We start from the raw sequence: 13,830 nt of genomic DNA, 5'->3' as shown, positions 1-13,830 counted from the left end.
ACAACTGGTCCTACAAACCCAAGCAGAAGAGGGTTGCTGACTAGCACATAAGTCATAATAAGATAAGATCACTTTATTGGCCATATACAATTTCTTGCATTAGGAATTCGTCTTTTCGCATTCCCCAGCTTGCTCTCCATGAGACACACAGGCACACAGACGGGGAGAGAGAAGAGTGGGTTCAGAGTGCAGGGTCAGCCATTTATACGGAGCCCCTGGAGCAGTTGGGGTTAAGGGCCTTGCTCAGGGGCCCAACGGAGTAGCATTCCTCTGCCGGCCATGGAATTTGAACTGGCAACCTTCCAGCCACAGCACAGATCCTTAGCCACAGAGCCACCGCACCACCCCCAGTTACTGCAAAGTTTTGCAATGCTGTCATATGTATTTCGGTTAAGAAAAAGTACAATGATAATAATAAAAACCAGGATTGTCGGAGTCTACAACAAACAGCCATGGTAGTTTGTTCTAGAAGTTTGTTCATGAAGCCTGGCTTATTCAAGAAATGGTAAGATGAAATTCTTGTATTACATACTAACTACAATACTGCCTAGACAGCCCTCCTCTGGTTTCTCATTTTATTATATTCCAACAATAATAAGAAATATTTATTAGGTCTTTTCTATAAACTCAAATGCTAATATGTCCCAAATTTAGACAGCAGCCTGCCAAAAATGATTCCAATGTTGAGATGGATCACCAATTCTGCAACTGAGATGTTGTGAAGAAGTGTTTAAAAAGGCCAAGAGGAACTGTATGTCTGAATGCAAGTTCATAGACGTAATAGTGAAGCTGGGAAATAGCCTAACTAGACCACATCCACAGTGCCACACTCCAGTACCCTGCACACACCAGTGCTTCTGCTGCTTTGCTTAAAAAATGTCAGATCACTGGGCCGCACTCCTGTCTCTCTTCCCATCTGAAAAGGAAAAATTACTGTGCTTATTATTCACAGGCAGCAGCTTTCTGAACCTCTTCCAAAAAATGAATGTGATGCAAAGCTTTAACTGCAAATCCGTCCTCAACAATTTGACATCTGCTTCAATCATCCCTTGTTGATCACAATAGGTTTAAAATGACAGGTGCTCTGTTAGTTAGTCGGGCTAGGACCAGAACCAGACCAAATTCTGCAGCAGGCAAAGGTGCAAACAAGAGTACCAGAACAATCTTTCCTACACACCCCAGGGGATACTGCTCAGTAATCCAGAGATGTTTTTTTTTTATTTCTTACTTCAAATTTTCACACGGGTGCCAAAAGGAAGCTCAGTTCAAACCAGTATGCTGAAACAACTGCCCAATAAATGAGAAGTGTTGTTAGAAATAACCTAGACCTTGTGCATCTACAGTACATGTATTGTGGGTAGTCTGTGCCGCATACAATGCTTGGGACACTGTTACTGGAATATGCAGAAAAACAGACTGTTGACTTTATTCTCTCCCCACCTCCACGCATCTTTTAAAACTGTAAAACCACACCCAAACTATATCAGAGCTTTCAGTCCTGCAGTTGGGCTGAAAGCAATTTATTTGCAAAGATATTATTTAATCTGAAACAAGAATGGTCAATGCTTTTGATAGGAAAACCAACATCAGTCACCAGAAGGTGAGAGTCAAGTATCGCTGCTTTATAATTTGATGGCAAATCTTGAGTATCCTCAGACAAAACAGTCACAATCAAAATCAAGCTGTGCAACTGAAAGTCGAGTGTCACTCAAAAGTCATTCAGTCGGATTGGAAACCGCCGTATAAGACAAATTAATCATGCAAAATTTCAAAGGACACGGGGTGATTTTAACTGGTGAATTGTGAATTAACCTCTGTGGAAAAAATACACAGTAACATGATGATTTATCATATAATGACATAACACCTGGTACTAGTAGTTTTGTTATAAGGATTACTACTGTATATACAGTATATGAAGTGAGAAGCGGTATTACAGGGTAATAAATATAGTAATAAAATGACTTGCTTGATGTGTAAATGTAAAGGTCTGTTTGAGGAGAATAAAAAGCCGTCTTAAAATTTGTACAAAGGTGTTTTTATAGAGATTTGGGAAACAATGTAATAAAATATAATAAATGATCCCCTTAGGAACAAAAATTTAATATATAAGATTGACTATAGCAGTAGCTAAAAGATAAAGTTCTATTCCTTCTGTGAGGCTATCATTTAATTTCCCATTAAAATTTGATTTGATTTCATTAGCAAAGTAATGGATCGGCCTGCCATCAAAAAATGTTTAAAAAGCTCAATAGCACACGTTCTGTCTATTGCTCCAAACTAAAGGTCTAAGATCAAGGAACTGAAACAAGAGAAAAAAATGTTGTGTTTACTTTTTCAGTATCTTGAGTTTTTTTTCCCCCTTAAACAAAAGTTTATTAAATGTCTCGAAATCTGTGAATCTAACATTCACGGTTCTATCTGGCTGACAGGGTCTTGTATGGAAGAAGAGCTGAGTGGGATGAAACTGAGCTGGAGGTTGTTAAACGCAACTTTCAAATTAGCGCAGCAACAGATGAGGATCATGGGACACATCTATCTAGTGAGTGACCCTCTCCCTGCCCCCTATCCAGGCACCCACTACCCAGCATCCATATCTGGGTGTGGTCTTGTTTTTTATATGGTAACGAACGCTCCAGGTTCTGTGCACGAATCTCTGCACTGAACCTTCGTGCACATCGAGACCCTCCTGTATCAAGTCACTGGATCAGGTTTAGCTCATTTCTTCTCAGTGCTGTTAATATTATTTGTTTAGTGGCATACAGTGTTCCAAAAAGTTTTATGTTCAGAACCAAGGGAAACATGGTTACAGGCGACAGCAGGTACAACAAAAGCAAGTGCAATAATGCTGGTTTAACATCGTAAAGACAAAGCAGTACCACAGCAATTACAAGTAGGTACAGGTGGGTAATTTGATTAATTTATGCACAATTAATTCCACATGCTAGTAAATTGGGTGTAAAACAATAATGCAGACACTGCAGATACAGTATACTTCCAGTGGAGTGGTGGTGAGTGAGTGCTGCAGAATTCACCTGGGAGAGATCCGTCTACTCTAAACAGAATCATTGACAAGAACATTGATGTAATAATGATGTACTGCTCCTTTAATGGAAGTTCATCATCCATCCATTACTCTGTACACGTATTTGTGGGCCATGTGTCTGGCACAAAAGCTTAAAAATATTACTACACATGCACATTTCATTATCAATTATTACTGTACTACAACTATTTTATACAATTATTATCGAACTATTATTGGTCTGCTGGGCTTAACAATAGTCCTCGTAATAACTATTTATACAATAAAAACTAAATAAGTAATACTGCAACTGCAAATTAACTTAACGTTCTTGGACATCCCAGAGAACGTCATGATTAAGCTCAATGTGGGCATCATTTACCCCCAGTGATTGTAACTTACTGAACTAAGAGAGGAGCAAAAAATATCACCTCTGCATTGCAGAAATAAATGAAAAGCGCAGATAACTCATGACAAAGGGAAAATCAAATATTTTGAAAGGCATGAAAAATACAGTTTGGTAAGCAGTACTTTTCAACAATGTCTGTTTCATTTTCATTCTGTTCACCAGTTCCTGTCATTACTCAAAAAGCTAAACATAACAAGGCTTTAATGTCTGGGAGCATTTTTAGTTTGTAAACTAGCTGAAACAAGGCCAATACCCCTCTGGTTTGTACACATTGGATGGACTTCACGCCTTGGTGGAAATCACACGCCACTTGGTCCCTTTCAAGGAAGCCATCTTGTTTCTTGTGTCTAGTGCTCATCAGATCGAGAAGTAAGACACGCATGGAGACATCAACCTTTCTTTCCCTTTATTTCCTCCGTCACAATAAGCATCTGTTCTTACTTCTCCCTCCTGTACAATCATAATGTCAATCAAGGTTTCAGACAAACAAAAAGAAGTGAGTACTTCAGGCTCGGGCATAAGTTTGGATGAATAAATGAGGAACTTCTTTGTTTCCTCTCTCATTATGTATAAGCTTGATTTATTGCCACCTCCAGCTAATTAATTCTGCATAGCAGGATGTGCTGAAGAAAATGTATAATTAAACAACATTTTGCAAGGAAGACTCAAAGGCTAAGTCATGTGTTAATTGTAACCTTTTTGTCTATATGAGCTGAGCGATTAGCTAGAGCTCACGCAGAGCAATTGTTTAATTGGTCGTGTTACGTCGTGAATAAGATATCGCATTGCAGGGATTTGCATATATTGAGGGCCAGGAAGATAGGCCAATTAAAACCCGGGGCAGAGACAAGTTGGATAGGTCTCAGCTTCTTGCTTTATATCTCCATTTATGATTATGGCAGCCCGCTGGAGTAGGAGAATCTATCTACTACTTTGTAAATATAAGAACATAGGAACAGTTACATATGAGTGGAGTCGATTCAGCTTATCTTGCCCATTAGGTAGTTAGTAGCTATCTGATTCAAGGATCTCACCAGCTGTTTTTTGAAAGATGCCAGGATATTGCCTTCAACGACATGACTAAGTAGCTTGTTGCTGATACCAGACATCTTCAAGAAACAGCTGGATTAAACCTTCTTCAATTAGCTACTGACTATCAAATGGATGAGGAGGACCACATGGCTCTGCTCATTAATAACTGTTCTTATGCTCTTATGCAAAGTAGATCTCTCAAGCACCTTACAAAACTGCCACAGAATTGCAGAATTTGTTCTATTTCTTATGACCAGGACTTCAAAAGCCTTTTGTGGTTTGGACCATTATAAATTTCAGTTTGCTCTAAATGCATGTAACATTGTTTTCCAAAATGGACTTCACTGGATGTGAAACATCCACGGAATATCATTCAGTAAAAACTACAGAGCTAAGAAAAGCCACCATTTAATGTTTTTGTTGGAATGTTTCTTTTGATCACCAGCTTATAAAATTCATTGCAATGACTTTGAACTACAGTACTTCAACCTCTCGTTTTCTAATGGACTTTGTGGGAGGCAGAACCATAAATCCATAAAACACGCAACATAACAAGAATGACCAATTGAACTCACGCCAATACGAGCTCAATCCTTTGTGAAAGCCAGTTACAAAATAAATGCAACACGTTTCAAAGAAATTCAATTGCCCAACTTTACTAAAGCAAATGATAAGACGAAGCATCAAAGACATGGCTTGTTAATACTCAATGTGCCATTGACACCTTTTTCTGAAGCCCTTTTACTTGCGAGATGAAATTTCAAATTCTATTGGGCTATTTTCATATACTGTATAAAATGAAGTGAACAAACCTTCTGAAACTACCTTGTGTTAGTCAATAAATATGCAGAAACCATTAAGAAGAGAAAAATAACTGACACAAGTGTTTGTTAGAAAGCCAATACTGTATAAATAGCACCTCCAAGACTCTTTAACCCTATTCACAGGTTTAATTCAAGCAACAGCAGATTTTCCTACCTACCCTCGCCTGCTCTTGGATGTGCTAGATTAATGGCTAAAGTTTCATTCCTGTTATTTCGAAAATCTCAGCTTCGGCGCACCAGAGATGCAGTCAGCCCTCAGCTGTCCGATTGGCTGGCGTGCGTCCCTGGCGTGGGACCAACAGTAACACTCAGCTGAACTCAAATTTGCCGCAGTTAACCCTCTGCCTCGCTTAATTGGACTCTGAATGATGGTGGTAGCACATGGAGAAAAAAAGCTATTTTCGCTTCTGGGTCTTTGCAAGGAATGTGTTTTTTTATAGACCAGCAGGGAAAGGCCTAAAGATTTTTATCCTTCAAAACCAAAAATAGCCACAGGGATCTTCCTGGGGGGGAAGAATGAAATCATTTTGCCTGAAACTATTCCATTTCATTTCAGAGGCTCCTGCAGCAAGACAGTGACTCCAATACTGTCAGCGCAGTCCTGCCCTTTTGCCACACGAACGGTGGAATTATTCTCCGTTCAACTCTTGCCTTTTTCTGTCTACCTCCCCGCGTGGCCCGAGGCACACAAGCCAACGTCAAATAATGTACAAGCTGTACAGGTGACACGGATCGTAACAGGAGGACCACTCCGGATATCCTCTGAAGTAAAACCGTCTCTCTGCATTCCAATGAATTCAATGCTGGGAGCAATGCAATTCCAATGAAGCAGAACTTCCAAAGCAGGGAGGAGAGAAACCTGGCTTGCTGTCCACTTATCACACTCCAAATAGTGCTGCTCTGTCAATACAGCAAACGTTGGTTCCATTCGGACAATTACAGCCCCTGCAACAAAGCCGCTGTTTTTAGCATAAGATCCTTTTCATTTTTTGGATAACTTCTGACAGTTATTTTTATAAGTTCTTTTCTTCTGTCAGCGGGATTCCCCGTGGTTCAACACAGCAATAATAAGCTGCTATCTTTCTCAATTAAGCCTTTCTATTTAATCTACAAATGTTTGATTCACAAACCTCTGAACTAATTACTTTAAAACGTAATGATGTTTTACTCCGTTCCCAGGTGCTTTTAGGGAAGCTCCCACACACTTTTGAGGCTGATGTCTATGTGGGGGGTCTATAATTACTAATTACTTTTACTTTGGGTTATTAAAGGGGGCTATTAAAAAAAACAGATACAAAGCAGGGCATTTGGAAATTTTCAATTTACACTAGCGAGGGGTGTTTGTGCTTTGCATAAGTGGAACTGCACTTCGAACTTTGATATGTACAGTTTATACATTAATTTAGAAAAAAAAAGTGAACATTTTTAGCAGATACGTCACCTTTCAATCTGTGGTCATTATTATTCATCTACAAAATCTCCTCTCTGTTACCTTTCAAAAATCTAGCTACCGTCTGTTTTATTTCAGACAGGCAGATTTAAAAGCTGTATCAGAATACTTCCTGGGTACTTATTTCTATTGGTAATTCAGAGTTCTAGGTAATTACATACTCTGAGTACGAGTTCATCGCTACTTGAGATACTGGAGCTGGGAATTGATTAAATGATCACTTTAATTTGTGGCACTGAATAATGATTTTACTCTAGTCTGCAGATAAAACTACAGGGATGCAAACCGTGATTCTTGAAAATGCCCTGCTAGTCTACAAATACTTAATGTAAAATGTTCTATTCCCCTTTAATTTTATCTGTAGGATCTACCACCCCCTGGCTCCTATCTCCTCTACAGAGATGCAATCAAGACTTTGACCTTGAGCAAATGTGAGTGTCTTACTACACTACACCAGGTTAATTTATATGTAAACCTCCCTTTCCAATTAGATATCCCCCAGTCCACCTCTAGAGCTCAAGACCTGAAGAAGACTGCTCTGGGACTGCTGGACTGCTGAGCTATGTGCAATTTCTTTTAGTTCTAAGCGAGTGAACTAGAACTTACAATGCAAAGGATTTACAATATTTTGGGGTTCAATTGGAAAAATAACTGATATGTACAGAAGAGAAAGGGAGTACATGTTGAGATAACACATTCTTACTAAGTGTCACGTAACTCTTGGTGTTTCAGCAGGAGTCCTTCTCAATCAAGGATGACAATATTAAGTTAAGCAGAACAGCTTAGTGATAAGGACCTCCACAGAAAGTCAAGCCTAGAAGCCTAACGGATTCCTTCTATCTGTGTCCTACAGAATCTGTGGTATTTTACAGCTTCAGTCAATCATGACAGACCTGAGAACTAAACCAGAACTTTGGGTTGTTGGTGTAAAATACCAGAAATAATTCCGTTCTGAGCAAAGGAGAAGATAGAGGATAAAAGCTGTGCTGCCCTATGCAAACTACTTCAATTAATTGTACTGTTGTGTAAGCAGCGCACAGTGGTTCAATCGGTGCAGGAAGGTGTCCAAGAAAAGTCTCTCTGGCTGTCATTTTCAGTTTGGAGACACGAATAATGGAAATAAATAATGAATCTACCATTAACCAGGCAAAGTTAAACAGACCGTAAGGCCAATAAAAAAAGCCATGTTGCAAAAACAGAACCCAACTGGGAAATATAGTTTTCATAAGCCAACCAAGTTGAGCTGCAAAGGAAAAAAATTGTTTGGGGAGAAATATTTGCTCTGATAAATAGTGTGTGGCACTTCAATCACAAACATTTTGAAGAGTATTGATCGGGGAATATAGTAGACGTGCTCCAGAAAATTCAAGAGGCGTTCGAAAGCTCAATGTTGAGGTTTTTTAAAATTGTAAAATATAGCCTTGTGTAAAACTCAGAATCAGAGCACTGATGTCAAGTTCTTCACAGAAGACCACTGATCAACAGCAGGATGTTCAATCCACATCACTGTCCTAGAGTGGCTCAGGAAACCACAGGTTTCAGATCCATTTATTGAAAGGTCTGGTTCAAATAAAAAAAGAAAAAAAAACGTGCATGTGAATCTTAGATTTTCATAAGACAAAAAAAGCATTTTTGACCAGTACAGTGCAAAATGAACAAAAGTTTGTTGAAACTGAAACTTCATCACAGAAGAAGCCTCATAAAGATATTTGGAATAGGCATAAAAATGGCAGTAATGGTGCCTGTCTTTATTTTGTTGAGGTATGCTAAATGCATAATCACTGTACTGGACAGCAAGATAACGTGGACCGAGGCATCAGCAAAATAATTGAGCAATAATAAAGATATGTATTATTCTTTCTCAAGTTTAATCTTGGCAGAACCTTCCTTGCTGCTGTCTAAGCATGCTGTAACCATTGTATTTTGCAGTGAGAAAGGCGGACTCATTGAAATTATACTTGCTTGTACAGGTCAAGCCACTTTAATCTGATTGGGCTTACAGGGAACTAAAGCTTTTAACGTCCTATAAAGTAAAGACTGTCTGATCGGTGAAGATAATGCCATAGGATTGAAAAAATCCATTTAAGATTGTTATTCTTTTGTTGCCTGGCTGAATTAATTTAAATACATTTCCACCCAGGATTTCTTGCACCTTTTCATTTAAAACTGCATTTGCCCTATGTTTCTTACAGTTAAAATTGCTTCTATTAAGCCTGGGCAACACATTCAAGGCGACAAAGCACTTTGCTAGTTAATCTCCTGTAACGTTTCTCCACTGAGGTCTGTCTTGGTTGGCAGCATGTAACGAACATTAAGTTTGTTAATGTGAGGTCCCAGAGGGATAGATTGGAGAGGTGGGGGGGGAAAGGATTTTTTACAAGGAATAAACTCTGGAATGATCTGCCACCTTTCCTGACTGCTGGACACACAAACGTAATGTGTACTGCGAGCGACTCGGATGCTTCAAGCGGGCCTGTCAGGATCCGTGACACCACTCTCTAAGTCTGGGAGGAGCAAGAACAAACTCAGCTCAGTTTGGACACGATTGACTGAGCAAAATGATTCCGTTACTGCACAAAAGATCATTCTTTACCTCTGCTTTAGGATTTCCTGAATGTCAGTGTTCTGCACAGCTGGATGAAATACTAATGCACTAAATCTGAAGTTATTTCATTTGAGTTTCTGGGCAAGAGCAGTGCAGCCTGTGGCACAAACCTAAATCTAAAGCTAAACAGTGAACTGACGTCTTTACACAGTTTCAATTTGAAGTGCTCAGCACTGAAGGGCGCTGATGAAATGGGCCAGCCCATGCACAGCAACACAACTAGCCTAGGATGGCCACCCGACAGTGACACAGCAGTAAGCTGAACTATAAACACCCAGGGAAAGACACTGTACAAGCAAGTGTAACTGCAATGAGTGCCAGCACAAACACATTAGGTCACAAGGCAACATAAACCAAATGTGCTTGCAAACTCATACACAAGCCGACATTTAACATTCATCTTTAAGGGTGCCCTGACTTGTCACACACAGTTGATTTGGGGAAGTCTTTGCGGACACTTGTTTAATTGTGTTTGTTTTCAAAACCACAGTTTGCAATTATACAGGACAGACCTGTAGAGCTCCTAAACTGATGTTTCCCATTAACTCAAGTTACTGCAAAAAAAAAGGCATATTTCTTGCATTTGCAATAAATTCTCCAGCAATGGAAATCAAAGAGCTGATACTGCTGTAGTGCTCTGCTCTACATGGCACCTCTGGACTTGAATGAAAGGTGGGAAGATCCTTGTCTTCTTATGACCAGGCATAGTGGAGAACTGTAACAGTAAAGTGGGACAATCCTGAAGCACTGTACAGTATGTATATCATTTTTAAAAGAAGCCTTCGGCAATGATATTGTCACGGATGTCGGAAAGGACGAACCGTGGAATGGCAGGAGAGCGAAAATAGACCCTGTGCGTAGCAGCGAGATGGGGGTTAGCTCAGCTGTTCAGGAAATGCCATATAGAAACCTATGCCCTCAGACCATGGACAGGAGTGACCTGGTGCTAGGCGGGTCTTATGACATCCGAACCTCGATGTTGAGCGAGTAGCAGAGCAGAAGCAGGACGTAAATAGGCTACACAACAAGACACACCAGAAAGACATGAATAATCACAGGGAACTAGGAACAGGAGAAAAGTAGAGCACCCTCTAGGTGTACTGGGCGTGACAGATATACTGTACACAAACCTGATGATTTTACATTACCCATGTAGCTTCTGCTCTAATACATGTTTATGATTTCATTCAGAAATGTATAGAAATGCACAGCATCAATGGAACTACTGAGGAACGTTTTGGGCATTTGCATTTAATGCACATGCAGTATTTATGGGCCAAGTTGTTGAAATGTTTCAAGAGAATGTATGTGATTTTCATCGAAAGAACATAAGTACTTAAGAAAGGCTAAGAGCAAGAGAAAGCCTATTTAACCTGTTTTGTCATGAGTGTAAAATGGATCCAGCCTTTTCTTGAAAGAAGCCATGGTATCAGCTTTAAAATCATGGCTGGGTTGTTTGTTCCACACTCCCATATTGGGATGAATCTGCAGAATAGACATATAGATAGGTTTAGAAATGGAACACAAAGTTGAAGAAATGTTTTGAAAGGTTTTAGTTCTATTTCATATCCTTTTTATTTGTTAATTTCAAGACCAGAGGGCATTCATTTTCCTGGATGCTGTGGTTATGCCATACTGTGAATAATCACAAGAGCACACCATTGAATTCTAACCAACGATAAAACAGAATTATGTTCAGACAAAAACTTGTTTTCCCAGAGGACGAAACACTTGACCTTCTATGAATTGCTAGGCTTGTACAAGGGGCCAGCAGTGTGTCAGGGAGTCAGGGTCCGCCAACACGATGAAAATGGGTGTTCCCCCCTGCGCTGGCAGCACCAGTGCGTGTGTCATGCAGCCGCGTCTGGTAGTGAAACAAACCCAGGATTAAACGAGTGCACTGTTACAAATGACACCTAAGCACAGTCTGGGAATACCAGGGTCACAATCTAGAGGCAAGAGTGCTACCTTTTTGCCCAAAGGTCTGGAGCCTCTGGCTCAGCAGTAACACACTCCTTTATCATGTGTAGCCCTAGAACACCCCCCCCCCCCCCCATGAATGGTGCCCATTGTCACATTGCACAAACTCCCCCCCCCCCCCCCCCCAACACCCTACAGAGTACCCCTGTGGTACATCTATGGCTGGTGTTTTTCATACTTTAGCATCCAAGATGTAGTCAAAGGTTCTGTGCTAGAGGAGTGGTGAGTCAGAGGATGTCACTAATATGCACACGTCCCTGTTGTTTGCAGTACGACACATACTGGTGAGCACAAGTGAAAGACAGCAGTAGTGCTCTACAGCCTCTTTTTTGCTCTTTCACAGCCCAGGAGTCTGTGTGGAAACCACGCTTAAGAGTTATGACTTACAAGAGATGGAAGGTCAATTTGTAAGCTAATTAAATCTATTAAAGCCTTATTTATTGCACTCACAATAAAGTGTTGCCAAAAAAAGTCTTCATTTCCTTGACAACAACCTCATAAGACAATTACTGTAGGTCAAAACTGTTTGTCAGACAATGAAGAGCTCTCATAAAGAAAGATGAGTTTCTGAGTGCAGGAGCACAAATTTAAAAGTGAGATTGTTTGCCCTTGTCGCGCATATGAAACAGACACAATGCAGAATCTGTTGGGTTATTGAGAACAATGGTGTGATAATAAGAGAACACAGAGCTCCATTTCTAATCCCAGAAGCACACAGCTTTAACAAGACTCACTATGGAGTATCACACTGGAAAGCGCTGGTCAAAAATTCAATTTCTCTTCCGTTTTAAATAGATGAGGGAGTATACAAAAATACAGAATGCCACTCTAAGCACAGTGCTCTAGGAATCTGTACGTTTGAGATAAGGGAAACAACCTGTCAAACTAAAGCAATTTACTGCAGGCCTGACAACAACAAAAGAAATCATATGTTTTGCCTGGATTTTATAACTTTTAATGTGAAGCCAACCAATATATACCGCATCTGGGAGAAAAACACCTATGAATTTAAGAAGCATAAAGATATACACAGGTGCATGGTTTAAAAGGCCTCCCCTTGAAATAACAGTTTGAGAAAATAGCAAAGGACAAATAAATAGCTAAGGATCTGAAGAACTGAATAGTTTTCATCTTTAAATAAAGATGAAACAGCTAAAGATTTAAAGTTTCATTCCACTGTTTTTCACCAAAATGTCTTGTAAAGTTCTTAAAAGTTCTTAAAGTCAGCCTGACTGAAAAACAAAATAAGCTGGAATCAAAATTGTTGAGTCCCTTTGTGTGAAGGAAGAGGAGGGTGAGGATAACGAGTGCGTTCTTGAACACCATGCATTAAAAAACAAATATCGATGAGGGTCTCTCTGCTGTGATGCACACTATGCACCAAAGTCTGTGGTTCAAAATTTCGATTTTTCTAGTAAGTGAATAAATTCTTAAATCCATGAAACAGTAGGATAATGGGGAAAAGATGCAACTGAAATGTATGACACTAATTATGCTGCTAAAAGTTGTACTACTGAAAACAAAAACTTAATTAGGTGCGACAGACAGAAGGAGAAGGATATTGGAAAATTCCTCTATGGGGAGGAAAGTCTTCTGACATTTTGAAATGGCACTGAGGGCAATGGTCACGGCAACTAGCTTAATTTCGCATTCAGTTTAAAATGAACTTCTGTTTTTTTAAAAAAAAAAACTTTCAAGCTAGGATCCCGTTAGACTAAAAAAAGGTGTCACTGGCAGCTAAATAAGTCCTTTGTGTTAATTAAGCTTTTGAAATTTTAGAAATGTACTTATCTCCCATGGTTGCAGGCTATGCCAGGCTTAGGGCTCTTTTAATATAAAATAATAAATCTCATTGTGCTGTTGACATGCAGTTTTAACACATCAAGTGTCTGCCCATATCGAAGCAGTCTCCACTTGCTTCTTTCTGTGAGCAAATCCCTAAGCCTTCAGCCACTGATAGGAGAAAATGCTGTCATCTGTGCCATGCAGTTGTCTTCAGTGCCCATTCAGGCACGACACTCTCTCCAGTTATCAGTGGTAGAGCTTACGGAACACGCGCACATGCTTAAAGTAATCCACTCTAAAGCCAGACTGGACCATTCGCCCATCTTCCTACACTGCACAGCAGATTCTCGTAGGCAGGGGTGAAGCAAGGCTAATCAGAATTCAGCAGTGTGGCAGTGGTTCAGACAGATCCACCTTTGGTTGTTAATAAAGGAGAATTCAGCTCCACCGCAGAAGGCACCAGTCCAGGTTTCAGCTCTAACTGCGACAGATATACTGGGACCATCTCTTTGTCGGATCTCAGAGGGCATCATCCTGCTCAGACACAAGGCACTCCTAATCCTATAGTCCTTTCTGGGAAGGGAAAATAGTACCAGGCAATAAGGAAAGGGAGTTGTAAAACTGTGAGTCATGAAGTTTGTCAGCTTCTCGATCCTAATGGCAATTCAACGGGAGAATTGTTTTCGAAATCCACAGCCAGCTCCGTGCTCAAGGACCCAA

This window comes from Atractosteus spatula, chromosome 22 (assembly GCF_055471065.1).
Source record: "Atractosteus spatula isolate fAtrSpa1 chromosome 22, fAtrSpa1.hap1, whole genome shotgun sequence".
Taxonomy (NCBI): domain Eukaryota; kingdom Metazoa; phylum Chordata; class Actinopteri; order Semionotiformes; family Lepisosteidae; genus Atractosteus; species Atractosteus spatula.
Note: the sequence above shows the minus strand (reverse complement) of the source record.